The sequence below is a fragment of the Chiloscyllium punctatum genome, chromosome 22 (genome assembly GCF_047496795.1).
Source record: "Chiloscyllium punctatum isolate Juve2018m chromosome 22, sChiPun1.3, whole genome shotgun sequence".
NCBI classification, from domain to species: domain Eukaryota; kingdom Metazoa; phylum Chordata; class Chondrichthyes; order Orectolobiformes; family Hemiscylliidae; genus Chiloscyllium; species Chiloscyllium punctatum.
This window is the reverse complement of record NC_092760.1, coordinates 48,244,254-48,259,057: the sequence shown is the minus strand read 5'-3', so window position 1 is coordinate 48,259,057 and position 14,804 is coordinate 48,244,254. Positions and strand designations below refer to the sequence as shown.

Here is a 14,804-nt window from a genome sequence, read left to right as displayed (position 1 = left end):
TCACCACTCTCCGCTACATCAAAGAATCTTGGAAAGGACTGCCAGATTACTCAGACCCCTAGGCATCATGGTAGCCCACAAACCCACCAACACACTTACACAACAGCTAATGAACTTGAAAGACCCTACACAGCCAAGCAAAACTAATGTCATTTAGAAACACCGTGCAAGAACTGTAACAAACACTACATTGGAAAAACAGAAAACTAGCCACTAGGATACACGAAAATCAACTAGCCACAAAACGACATGGCCCTCTCTCACTAGTATCCTTACATACAGATAAGGAAGGGCATCACTTCGACTGGGATATCCATCCTAGGACAAGCCAAACAGCGACATGCAAGAGAATTCCTGGAAGCATGGCATTCCAATTGGAACTCTATCAACACACACATTGAGTTAGACCCCATCTACCAGCCCCCGAGAAAAGGAACCAGAAATAACATCACCACAGGAAATGACATCACCAACCCAAAGAAACCTAAACATATAAATAGAAAGCAGGAATCATCAGTTGTGCTTCATCTGGAGGCTCACTGATGATGTTACCTAGTACGGTGACGAAATGTCTGAAAATGAACTTTCCAGCTCAGTGAGCAAACCTACATCCAGAATTTAAAGATCTGCTTCTCATCAAGATCTGTTGAATTAGGAGAAAAAATGTCTAAAGTATTCTCTTTATGTGTAAGGGTAGATGTGATTTGTATCATCAATTCCTGATGAAGGCCTTTTGCCCCTAACGTCGATTTTCCTGCTCCTCAGATGCTACCTGCCCTGCTGTGCTTTTCTCGCACCACATTCTTGACTGTATTAGTAATCAATAGACTTTTCATCATAGTGTTTCAGTCAAATCCCCACACTGAAGTTCAACCTCATGTCTTCTGTGGGTTAGTTTTGCTGTACTATCAGATGAAACTGAAAATATTCATGACATCAGGATGTGTTTGAATATTTGTATTTCAAAATACTTCATTGATTGTAGTTTTTGCTATAATGCTGGAAAAATGTCAGCCAATCTGTGTGCCACAAGATTGTGACAATAACCAAGTGATCTATTTTAACGGTAGATGTTGAGGTATAGTTTTTCGGCCTGGTACTGGAGGAAGTGACCTCCTGTACTTCAAAATCAAATCATGTTTTTTTTTCACATTGATTTTAAAAAAGCAGATGGTCTCTCTGTTTAACATCTCTTCTGAAAGATACAACCTGTGAAATGGAGTACCGCTTCAGGAAGAGAAAACCTTTCACATTTGCTGCATTTCTGAGGAGGGGATTGAGATTAAAAAAAAGATTTTTTAGAACTGCACATACTTTTAGTCTTGTCTCCTGTTTCCTCAGCATGAGCTCACATTGGTCATGGAGTGTTTGTAGACTCTTGCTTCTTCGCTGGTAGAAATAAGTAAGAGCAAATGACAGCATAAGATCCATTGGTAGGGAGGACCCTTCTTAATACGACTTCATGTGCTATGCTATCTTTTCGATAGGAATAGTTATATATGTATTAACAGTGGAATGTGCCAACACCATTTAGCCTGCGAATGAGGCACAGTAGATGTTAAGTCGGGCTCAAGATCCAATTAGTTTCGAAGGAATGCCTAGACATTCCAGTAGGCAGAGAAGACATGGGCAGGATGACGCCCAGGGAACGTCCAGAAAGCCAAGTTGTATCTACTTTAATGCAAAGAGCTTGACTGGTAAGGTTAATGAACTCAGAGCATCAACTATCACATGGGAATATGATATTGCTGCAATTACTGGGACATGGTTGAAGGAAGGACAGTACTCACAGTACACATTCCAGGGTATTGAAGTTTCAGGTACAATAGAGGGGCAAGTAAGAGAGGTGGAGGCATTGCATTATTGATTAAAAGAAGCCATCCCTGCAGTAGTGAAGGAGGATGTCCAAGAAGACTTTTCAAATGAGGCCCTCTGGATAGAGCTTAGAAACAAAAAAGGGTGTTGTCTTTCCTGGGATTTTTCTACAGGCCTCCCAACGGTCAGAGGGAAATAGAGGAGCAGATATACAGGTAAATCACAGAAAGGTGTGAGAGACATAGGGTTATAGTTGTAGGAGATTTCAACTTTGCTAACATTAACTGGGATCACCTTAATGTGAAAGATTTAGATGGTTGGAATTTTTGAAAGGCATTGAGGAGAGCTTTTTGTGCCAATATGTAGATAGCCCGAACGAGAGATGGGCAGCGAATTACTTAATATTGGGAATGAAGCTGGCCAAGTGGTTGAAGTGTCAGTGGGTGAGCATTTTGGGGATAATGACCATATTTCTGTAAGTTTTCAAGTCCTTATGGAAAAGGATAAGGATAATGCAGAAGATGTGTCTAAGTTGGGGGAAGGCCATTTTCAAAGTCATTAGACATGATCTGGCAAACATAGGTGGGAGCAGCTACTTATTGGTAAGTTTACATTTGAAAAACAGGGATCTTTTGAAAGTAATAAAGTGAGAATTCAGGGCCAACATGTTCCTCTAAGAGTGAAGGACAAGCGCAGCAAGTCCAGGGATATCATGAGTTTGACAAAGACAAAAAAGGAAGTTTGTGTCAGGCACAGCACATTAAAACAGTGGAGGCTGTTCAAAATTATAGAGTGAAGGGGGTTATTTAAAAATCAAGTTAGGAAGGAAACGAGGGGCCATAACATATCTTTTGACAGACAGGATCAAGGAAAGCCCCGAGGCTTTTTAAAGTATATTACGAGTTACAGGATTACCAGGAAAAGAGTGGGACTTATTAGGGACAAGAGGCACAACCTGTATGTGGAGCTAATGGACTTGGATGAGGTCTTAAATGAATATTTCTCACCTGTATTCATACAGGAGAAAGACATGTAACTGGGGAATTCAGTTGGGAGGTGAGGTCTAGAATATGTTAAGATTAATGAGGAGTTTAAGATGTGTTAATGGACATAAAAGTGCATAAATCCCCAGGCCCTGATGAGATATATCTCAAGTTGCTATGGGAGGCAAAGGAGGAGATTGCTGGGACCCTGGTGCAGATATTTTAATACCTCACTGGCCATAGGCAAGGTGTCAGAAGACTGGAGGATAGTTAATGTGGTTCCTTTTCAAAAAGAAAGGTAGGACAAATAGACCAGGAAATTATAGACCAGTTAGTCTAATGTCAGAGGTGAGGATATTATTTGAAAAAAGCTGAGGGACAGAATTAATCAATATGTGGAAAGGCAGGAAGTGATCAGTAATAGTTCACACTTGTTGATGCCCGATTTAGACCAGCAATCGCCAGCTGCAACTGCTGGTGTGTACAGAGGAGAAGAGTCTTTCCTTAAGTACACAAGTTACTTTAGAAATAAGTGCATTGTTTAATACATTAATAATGTATTCTGTTACAAGCTAGAACTTATCAATTTTCCCACAAACTGAATTAAAAGTCTATTTATACACCCACTCGAGTCTCTGGACACTCCTTGAGTAGTCACAGAATATAAAAGGTAATATCTGCTCTGGATCACTGTTTTGCTACTGCTGAGGAGGGCTGACTTAGGCCAGATGCTGCTCTGAATTTCTCCACATCCTTGACATAGAATTTATTTCTGCAATGATGGGTCTCAGGAGTGGTCGCTGTCTCCTCACTGTCCCTTATCCAAATAAGCCTTCTGCATTACCTCACCTTTCTTATGTTTCTGCAGAATGTAGTTGGTACCAAGCAGTACCTGGACTCCAGTCATTTTCAGCTCACAAGCTGTTTTCCCTTGCATGTCAGCAGTTTTATACTTAAGCATTCCTAACCCCTGTCAGCGACTGGTACCTCTGTCTCGCTGCAACCTCCTGGCTAACATTTCGTTCTCAGAAGTGTGTCTCCAACTGGTCCCCCTGTCTCTCTCTGTGCAGCAGCCTGGCTAACATACTGATTTATTAGAGGGAGTTCCTGTCAGACTAATTTGGTTGAGTTTGTTTTTGAAAAGCTAACTCAACACATTTATGAAGATAGTTCAGTTGATGTGATTTACACAGACTTCTGTAAGGCCCACATGGAAGGCTGGTGCAAAGCCTTTGAGAACCAGGGCAGCTTGGCAAACTGAATCCAAAATTGGCTTACAAATAGGCATGAAAGAGTGATGTTAGAGGGATGCTATTGTGATTGGAAGCCTGTGACTAGTGGTGTACCACAGGGATCTATGTTGGGATCCATGCTGTTTATTATATGCATTAACAACTTGGATGTGAATGTAGAAGGGTTAATTTGTATGTTAGAAAATTGGTGGTTATTGACAGTGAATATGATGGTCTCAGGCTGCACTCTGATATTGATCAGTTAATAAATTGGGAAGAGTGATGGCAGATGGAATTTAATCCTGATAATTGCTGATACATGTTATGAGGTCCAATAAGAGAAGGATGTACACAATGAATAAGGAGTACTGGGGAACAAAAGGAACTTGTATAAGTCCACAGATCCCTGAAGGTGTAAGTGCAGGTCGAAGAGGTGGTGAAGAAGGCATAGGGGATGCTTAACTTCATTAGCCACCAAGTGGAATAAAGCAGCAATAAAGTCTTGTTTCAATTTTATAAAACATTAATTTAGGCCACAGATGGAATACTGTGTGCCGATTAGGTTATGACACTATTGAAAGGATGTGATTGCACTGGAGAGGATTAGATCAGATTCACCAGGATGTTGCCTGGAATGAAAAATCTCAGTGGTGAGGAGGAACAGGATAGGCTAGGGTTGTTTTCCTTGGAATAATGGAGGCTGACAGGAGATCTGATTGAGGTGTAAAACATTATGAGAGGCATAGACAGAGTAGATTGTGAGAGTCTCTTTCCCCATGGCAGATGTGTTTAAGACCAGAGGACATAATTTTAAGGTGAGGAGCAAATGGTTTAGAGAAAATCTGAGTTGTTTTATTTTCACGTAGAGGGTGTATGGAATGTACTGCTGAGAGGGTGGTGGAGGCAGGTACTTTTGCAACATTTAAAAAGCTGAAAATGTGTTGCTGGAAAAGCGCAGCAGGTCAGGCAGCATCCAAGGAGGAGTAGGAGAATCGATGTTTCGGGCATGAGCCCTTCTTCAGGATATGTATCTTATTAAAGCTGCTAATAAATTTAGGAATCTTGGTAAAAGATTTAGGGAATATTAGTTACATTTTACTTCAAGCTATACCCTCAAACATCAACATGGCTTTCAGTAAATTGTCCTCCAAAAGCTTTTAACATTTGCTTCATGATAATGTGTTTTAACTATGTGTGTGATTGTTTAAAATTCCAGTAAGCTATGTAGTAAAAGGATTAAAAATGCTGAGACATAGCTCTCTTTTAAAATGCTGCTGATCCTCAGTTCCTGTTTGTTCAATATAGCTTTAAAAAAATCCAACAATAGAGACAGCCGGAATGAATTATATTGATTTATAAAATTGATTGTTCGTTGCTCTATATTAAAGGTTGGCCATAAAATAGAAAAATACAACATACTATGTACTTGCCCTATTATCAAAGAATGAATTACGATATTTGAATGATATTTTCTGCTTCATTGTTTTGAATATTATTTCTTAATCAAACATCAGTCTAGGAACATTCCAGTCAGCATCTTTTGTGAATTATCAGGAAGTAAGAGGATCTATAGCCAATTAAAATTTGGATGACACCTTGATGAATATCATGCAGATGTACTGTAAGGTCACAAAACCTTTTGAATTGATATTTTGTTACATACTTGCAATCCAATAATGTTCTCTGTAGAGAAAAAAAACATTGCAACTGTTTTAGCTTAAGCCATATTTAATTTGTCTTGATTGTGAATCAGTGTATGTATGTCTGGGGTTTTAAAAGGTATAGCTTAAGTGGAATAGTAGTAAATCCAAGTTTGTTTACAATTAATAGTTATTTCCGTTATTAATGACGAAACTTGATGTGAATTACTTTTGTCATAAACACCAGTCAGGCAAGTTGGTAATTTTGATGCATTAATTGGGTCATTGCATATTTCTGATGGTGTACGGAATAATGGAGCCTTGATTATTGATGGACTCTTCCCAATTGAGTCATGATGCTATATGAGGCATAACTGTTGCAAATTGGAAATGTTACATAGAGATTAACTGCAAACAAATATTAGCATATTTTGGCCAGGTAAAATTTAAAACTTTGAAGCTTCTGAGTCCCTAATATAGCATGCTCAAAATTTATGTGATTATTGTAGCAGTTTATTGTTCTTGTCTACTGGAGAAGTTATTAACTAAAGAAAGAAATAGATTCATTTCTTGAAAGCTAATGATTCGTTTCAAAGCAGTTATAAATTTTTAATGAAATTCCTGGTTCCCCCAATCTAAGCAGTGTTAGAGCTGACACAGTCTGCTTGTAGTCCATCACATTTGGCATTTGGACACTGCAAAATACATAAGCAGCTTGTTCTCTGATTGCTTTGTGCTCATCTTCTCATTGGAAAAATGCCACATCTTTACATCATGTTTCCACACAGTTAAAGGTTTGAGGCTGAAGCCTGTGTTGTTCAGGCAATCATGTCTCCATTTTATGGAATCAGATACTGTGGTCTCCTGCAGAATTTGGTTGACTGTGTTTCTTTGTAATTTTCTGATATTGAGAAGAACTGTAACTGTGTGTATACAGGTCACTCTCTGCCAAAACTTGCTCTTGCTGGTCAGATACTGAGAAGTCAAGGCAATGTAAAATGTCTGCATCTGGTCATACACCTTACTGACAGAATTATGTGAGCCAGAACACCTGTTCTTTTTTAAAATTATTTTATTGTTAACACATTAACTGAATTAATTGGACCCAATTTGAAGGGGAACCAATTCCTCAGTTTAGGCCAAACTAAAAACTTACTTTTAAGCACACTTGCAATTTTGTGGTTTTACCTCTGTGAAACGGCAATGAAGGAAGTCCAGAAGAATATTTCAGAACATTGTTCTCTTTATTGGTTTATAGATTGTAATCATAAATCACAATTAGCTTTCAGTAATAAATAAAATAGCAACTATTGCGTCTTTAATTCATTCTTGTTTGTTGTGTATGTGTCTCAATTAGAATATCAGTATAACTTTGAGATGCTGATGATGTCATCACTGTGTCGTAGCATGTAATGAGAGAATAAAATCCTCTGACTCCATCTTACCTCAGGCCACTTGACAACCTCATGAGTGCATGCTGCTCTTTGTAACCAAATGGCCTAATACTAGCCCAGACTGTCTCTGCCTGCTACCGATTGTTTGTGAATCCAATGTCTGAATGTAAGAGTGAGCTGCAATGAGTGTTTCCTCCATACTGCATCACCTATGTCTAGATTCTTATGATATGGGAGATGAAGTAAGCATTCCTGCATCAGGTTCCAATACCTTGCTGGAGGCTTGGTGGTGGATAATTTGAAAACCTAATTGAAGGTCCTTGTGTTCACTGAAGACAGTTGTAGAGTCATGCAGCATGGAAACAGACCATTCAGCCCAACCAGTCCATGCGGAACATAATCCCAAACTAAACTAGTCCCACCTGCCTGCTCCTGGCCCATATCCCTCCAAACCATTCATTTTCAAGTATCTATCCAAAGTTTTTTTTTAAATGTTGTAATTGTACCCACATCCATCACTTTCTCAGGATGTTCGTTCCACATGTGATCCACTCTCTGTGTAAAATAGTTTGCTTCTCACGTATTTTTAAAATCTTTTTCCTCTCACCTTAAAAATGTGGCCCCTATGTCTTGAAGTCCCCCATTCTAGGGAAAAGTTCACTACCCAGCTCTGTCTATACCTCTCATTATTTTATAAACTTGTACCAGATTGTCTCTCAATCTCCTATGTTCCAGTGAAAAAAGTCCCAGCCTATCCAGCCTTTCTTTATAACTCAAACCTTCCATGCACAGCAACATCTTGGTAAATCTCTTCTGAACCCTCTCTAGCTTGATAATATCCTTCTTATAACTGGGCGACCAGAATTGGACACAGTGTTCCAGAAGAGGCCTTACCAATGTTTTGTGCAACCTCAACGTGACTTTTCAACTTCTATACTCAAAGGACTGAACAATGAAGGTAATCATGCCAAATGCATTTTTAACCACCCTGTTTATATGTGACATAAACTTCAAAGAATTATGTACCTGCACCCCAAGTTCATCCGTTCTACAACACTACCCAAGTGCCTACCATTAATTGTATAAGCCCTACCCTTGTTTGTTGTACCAAAATGCAATATATATATTGCATTTATCCAGATTGAACTCCATCTGCCATTTTTCAGCCCACTAACCCATTTGATCAAGATCAGTTTGTAATCTTAGAAAACCTTCTTGACTGTCTACAATGCCACCACTTTTAGTGTTGTCCACAAACTTCTCATCCAAGTCATCGATGTAATTACTTTCTGATTAAAATCTTACTTTTTTTCAAGCTTGAAAAAATTTCTAGCATTAAGGTTGTAAATATAATCAATATTGAAAGTTATAGACCTATGCTGAGGCAGTGGATTTCTGTCCCTTGCTCCTTTTGTAAACAAAAACAAATCTATATCTTACTTTTCCATTTTTCTTAATCATGACAGTTTAAAACTCCTCATGGTATAATTGTGAAGCTCTCCTCAAAAAAGACACACCTGACAAAGCAAGTGGTTTCCCAAACAGTATTTACAAGCCTTATCTGTATCCAAAATCCAGTTGGTTTCACCATTTAATTTGTTCAATTTAGCATGAAAATAGAGGGAAGCCTATTTATATCAACAGTCCTTTTTTGGCATCAGTGCTATCTAGTGACTGCAACCTGCAATTACAAGCCTGCAATTCGACTGTAACTCTCAACCCAACATTCTTAAAAGTGTTCATGTAAAAGCAAAAGTGTTTTTGATGCTGGAGATCTTAAATAAAATCAGAAAGTGCTGGAGAAACTCACCGCTTATGGAGTGACAAACACAGTTAGCAATTTAATTCCAACAGGACTCTTCTTCCGTTCTAATGAAGTATCATAGTGGAGTCACAACATTAATTCTTTCTTTCTCCACAGGTGATGCCTGACCTACTGCTCACTCTGTTTTATATTTGAAGGGACCAGGACAGATGCTGCAACAAGAAAACCAAGGGGAAACAGAAACAGAAAAGGGAAAAGTAGCAGGAAACAGAAGATAAACCAATGAATCAAATAAGTGAACACTGCACTTATATTTTTTTCAAAAAGAAATAAAAGGCACACACTTAATAGGCAGCAAATAGCAATTTTAACCAATTGCATTTATTCAAGCTATATATACATAATTTTATTTGACAAATCAAGCAATACGTGATTCAGAGAAGAGATTTCTGAAAATCTTGATTGCTTTTAGCAGGGAGAGTCCTCACACGCTTAACAAATCTGGTCTTTCTGTTGATGATCAGAAAGACCCAGAAAAGCTCTAGAAGGTTATCAAAGACCAGTTCAAGATAAGAATTAATGTCAGCATTAAAAAACTCAAACTCATGTCATACAGATAGAAACCCCAGGTATCTATTGACCAGTTTGTCAGAGGATGCCACATGGACATGGATATGATTTTTTGAAAGAATAAATCTGAGAGATTCCTTGAATTTGTAATCACCTCCACAGTGATTTAGGGTCTTCAGAAAGCACTCTTCTGGCAAGAAAAATAACTATACCATTAACTCATAAATGGAGGATGGAGACCAGTATGAAGACATTATTATTGAATGTCATCAACAATTACAGAAATTAGGCAGAGCCAGCACAATTGCTACAGTCATCAAAGTGTACAATGCCAACAAGACATTGAGTTTGTTGCATCAATCCAAAATCCATCCAGCTTTTCTTGATATCTGTAAAGTATGTGGCGCCAAGAGACATTGATACAGACGTGCAGGAAATCTTGTTCCACAGGTCAAGCCAATTCTTTGTAAATGTGGCCAACAAGACAGTACAATGTCACAACATTGACAGTAAAGCTAATAAGAAGAAGATGCCCAAGTACAAATGAAGTTCAGAGGCAACCAAATGAAAGACAAATTTCACAAGATGACCAAACTTTCCATATTGTTAACCTTTCACACCATGTTAACAGTATTAATGTCACTGGTACTGAAAAGTCAGACATTTTAAATATTAAAATTGACATGGGAGCAAGTGCCAACATATTGGCACAAGCAACCTGAAAGACATGTTGAAGTCTGCCTTCCTAACTTCACCATTCCCATCATTATTGGCACAATACATTCTGAAATGGCTGTGCCAGTTACAGAGTACAGCATTCCTGATTCAAGTTGCAGAAAGATCAGTAGAGTACAATTTAACACTCTGAGTCAGGGAGCTTTTCTCCAGCAGTTCTGAAAGCATTAGTGAACAGGAATGCATGAAATTAAGGTGAAATGCTTTTCAAGTAAATGGAAGCACTGAAGAGTTATTTCCCCAATGTATGAGAAATCTTGTGTCCTCACATTCTTTTTGCATTTACTGTCTGTAACTGTGTAGGGGTAGAAAGGTAGCATTACTTTCAAGATCAATGGATATGTATTGAATGAGTTGTTAACCTGCTGATATCATCACACTCAGGAGTGCAAACACATGAAGAAAATTTATGAACTTGAATGTCTTCCTGATGAAGGGCTTTTTCCCAAAATGTCAATTTTCCTGCTCCTCGGATGCTGCCTGACAATAGACAATAGGTGCAGGAGTAGGCCATTCTGCCCTTTGAGCCAGCACCACCATTCATTATGATCATGGCTGTTCATCCTCAATCAGGAACCTGTTCCTGCCTTATCCCCATAACTCTTGATTCCACTACCCTTAAGAGCTCTATCCAACTCTTTTTTTGAAAGTATCCAGAGACTTGGCCTCCACAGCCTTCTGGCAGAGCATTCCACACACCCACCACACTCTGGGTGAAGAAGTTTCCCTCAACTCTGTTCTAAATGGTCTATCCTTTATTTTTAAACTGTGTCCTCTGGTTCGGCACTCACCCATCAGCGGAAACATGTTTCCTGCCTTTAATAATCTTATATGTCTCAATCATATCCCCTCTCAGCCTTCTAAACTCAAGGGTATACAAGCCCAATCACTCCAATCTTTCAATGTAAGATTAATTCCGGGAATTGACCTCGTGAACCTATGCTGCACTCCCTCAATAGCCAGAATGTCTTTCCTCAAATTTGGAGACCAAAACGGCACACACTATTCCAGGTGCGGTCTCACCAGGGCCCTGTACAACTGCAGAAGAACCTCTTTGCTTCAATACTCAATTCATCTTGTTATGAAGGCCAGCATGCTATTAGCTTTCTTCACTACCTGCTGTACCTGCATGCTTGCTTTCATTGACTGATGTACAAGAACACCTAGATTTCGTTGTACTGCCCCTTTACCTAACTTGACTCTATTTAGGTAGTAATCTGCCTTCCTGTTCTTGCCACCAAAGTGGATAACCACACATTTATCCACATTAAACTGTATCTGCCATGCATCTGTCCACTCATCTAGCCTGTCCAGGTCACCCTGTAATCTTCTAACATCCTCCTCACATTTCACCTTTCCACCCAGTTTTGAATCATCAGCAAACGTGCTAATATTACTTTTAATACCATCTTCTATATCATTAATATATATTGTAAAAAGCTGTGGTCCCAGCACTGATCCTTGCAGTACCCCACTGGTCACCGTCTGCCATTCTAAAAGGGAGCTGTTTATCACTACTCTTTGTTTCCTGTCAGCCAAACAATTTTCAATCCAAGTCAGTATTTTGCCCCCAATACCATACACTCTAATTTTGCTCACTAACCTCCTATGTGGGACTTTATCAAATGCTTTCTGAAAGTCCAGGTACACTACATGCACTGGATCTCCCTTGTCCATCTTCAGAGTTACATCCTTAAAAAAATCCAGAAATCATTCAAGCATGATTTCCCCTTCATAAATCCATGCTGACTGTGACCTATCCTGTTACTGCTGTCCAGATGTGTCGTAATTTCATCCTTTATAATTGACTCCAGCATTTTTCCCACCACTGAGGTCAGACTAACTGGTCTATAATTCTCTGTTTTCTCTCTCGCTCCTTTCTTAAAAAGTGGGACAACAGTGGCCACCCTCCAATCCGCAGGAACTGATCCTGAATCTATCAAACTCTGGAAAATAATCACCAATGCTTCCATGATTTCTAGAGCCACCTCCTTCAGTACCCTGGGATGTAGACCTTATCAGCCTTCAGACCTAACAGTCTCTCCAACACCATTTCCTGGCAAATATAAATTCCCTTCAGTTCAGGTCCTTCAGCCACTATTGCCTCTGGGAGATTGCTTGTGTCTTCCCCAGTGAACACAGATCTGAAGTACCAATTCAACTCTTCTGCCATTTCTTTGTTCCCTGTAATATATTCACCCGTTTCTGTCTTCAAGGGCCCAATTTTAATCTTAACCATTTTTTTTTCTTTCACATACCTAAAAAAGCTTTTACTATCCTCCTTTATATTTTTGGCCAGTTTATCTTTGTACCTCATTTTTTCTCTGCGTATTTCCTTCTTAGTTATCCCCTGTTGTTCTTTAAAAGCTTCCAAGTTTTCTGTTTTCCCATTCATCTTTGCTATGATATACTTTTTCTCTTTTGACTTTGTGTTTCTTAACTTCCCTCAACAGCCACGGCCACCCATGCCTCCTCTTAGGCTCTTTCTTCCTTTTTGGAATGAACTGATCCTGCATCTTCTGCATTATACCCAGAAATACCTGCCATTGTTGCTCCACTGCCATCCCTGCTAGGGTATTGCACCATTGAACTTTGGCCAGCTCCTCCCTCATAGCTCCATAGTTCCCTTTATTCAACTGAAATATTGTCACTTCTGATTGTACCCTCTCCCTTTCAAATTGCAGATTAAAGCTTATTGTATTATGGTCACTACCTCCTCATGGCTCCTTCACTTTGAGGTCCCTGATCAAATCCGGTTCGTTGCACAACACCAGATCCAGAATTGCCATCTCCCTGGTAGGCTCCAGCACCAGCTGTTCTAAGAATCCATTTCGGAGGCACTCCACAAACACCCTTTCTTGGGGTCCAGTACCATCCTGATTCTCCCAGTCTACCTGCATGTTGAAAGCCCCCGTAACAACTGTAGTAATATCTTTGCGATAGGCCAGTTTCAGCTCCTTATTCAACTTACACCTGACATCCAGAGTACTGTTTGGGGGCCTGTAGATAACTCCCAAGAGGGTCTTTCTACCCTTAGAATTTCTCAGCTGTATCCACACTGACTCTACATCCCCTGATTCTAGGTCCTCCCGCGCAAGGGACTGAACATCATTCCTTACCAACAGGGCCACCCCACCCCCTCTACCCATTAGTCTGTCCTTATGATAGCACGTATAGCCTTGAATATTCATTTCCCAGGCCTTGTCCACTTGAAGCCACGTCTCAGTTATCCCCACAACATCGTAACTGCCAATTTCCAAATGAGCCTCAAGCTCACCCATCTTATTTCTAATGCTTCGTGCATTCATATATAATATTTTTAATTTGTTACTACCCTCACCCTTCCTATCAATCCCTATTTCACTCAACCTTATGGCATGATCCCTTTTTGAGTTTTCTGCTCCATTGATACCGTTGTCTTTCTTGAATTCCCTTGTTCTAACTTTCCTTTCAATTTCCTTCTTAAACTTCCAGTTTGTCCCCTCCCCTCCGCTATTTAGTTTAAACGCAGCTGTGTTGCAGTGGCAAACCCACCTGCCAGAATGCTGGTCCCCCACCTATTAAGATGCAACCCGTCCCCCTTGTATAATTTATCCTTACTGCAAACATACCCCAGTGATCCAAGAATTTAAATCCTTGCTTCCTGCATCAGTTCCCCAGCATTCAAGTCCATTATCTCCCTGTTCCTGGCCTCTCCATCCCGAGGAACTGGAAGCAAACCGGAGATAACCACTCTGGACGTCCTGCTTTTCAGCTTTCTTCCGAGTTCTCCGAAGTCCTGCTGTAGAATGTCCCTCCTCTTCTTCCTGACATCATTTGTGCAGACATGTACCACCACCTCTGGCTCTTCACCTTTTCCCTTGATAATTTCCTGCACTCTGTCTGTGATGTCCTTAATCCTGGCACCAGGAAGACAACACACCATCCTTAAATCCCGCCTGTTGCCACAAAAACCCCTTTCAGTCCCTCTCACTATGGAGTCCCCTATTACCACGGCTCTGTGTGATGTCTGACTCTTTGGCTCTGCCACCACGCCAACTTTCGATTGACAGACCTGACTGCCACGCGGACTGGCAGTGTCATCTGTCTCTACTGTTTCCAAAAGATTCAACCTGTTCCTGACAGGTACTTCCGCTGGGGTCTCTTGCACTTGACTCCTCTCTGCTTTCCTCACCGTCTTCTCCCTTCTACTCTCTTCTGGTATGCTCGGTGTAATAACCTCACTGAAGGTCCTGTCCAGAAAGATCTCGTTCTCTCGGATGAGCTTGAGCTTATCGAGTTCTTTCATCAGCGCTGCAATATGCTCTGTCAGAAGCTGAACGTGCACACATTTTCCACAGTTATACGAGCCAGATACACCAGAGTCCTTGACCTCCCACAACATGCACGTAGCAACACTGAATCAGCTTGGCAGTCATGTCTTCACCCTGTTCACTCAACCTCCTTGTCGAAGACTCCTAAGCTAAAGACTCTCTCTCTTTCTCAACAGAAACCTCCCTGGGCCCCCTTTTGTTTGGTGCAAATCTGCAGACTTTTAACTTAGGTTAGAGGAGGAGGGTGGGAGGGAGGCCCTACCGTGAAGGACCTGGGGTTTAGAACGCACCTACTTAAATAACAGTCACTCACCTTCCCAACCGCCTCTGTACTCCGACTTCACTTCCGCCCAGCTC

The 14,804-nt window shown here is 40.3% G+C and overlaps 1 protein-coding gene across 4 annotated transcripts in view; it reads left to right on the top strand.

The window, feature by feature from the left end:
* The window catches only part of brsk2b (BR serine/threonine kinase 2b), a 953,061-nt gene that overhangs the window by 245,371 nt on the left and 692,886 nt on the right, over nt 1-14,804 (top strand). The window lies entirely within an intron of this gene.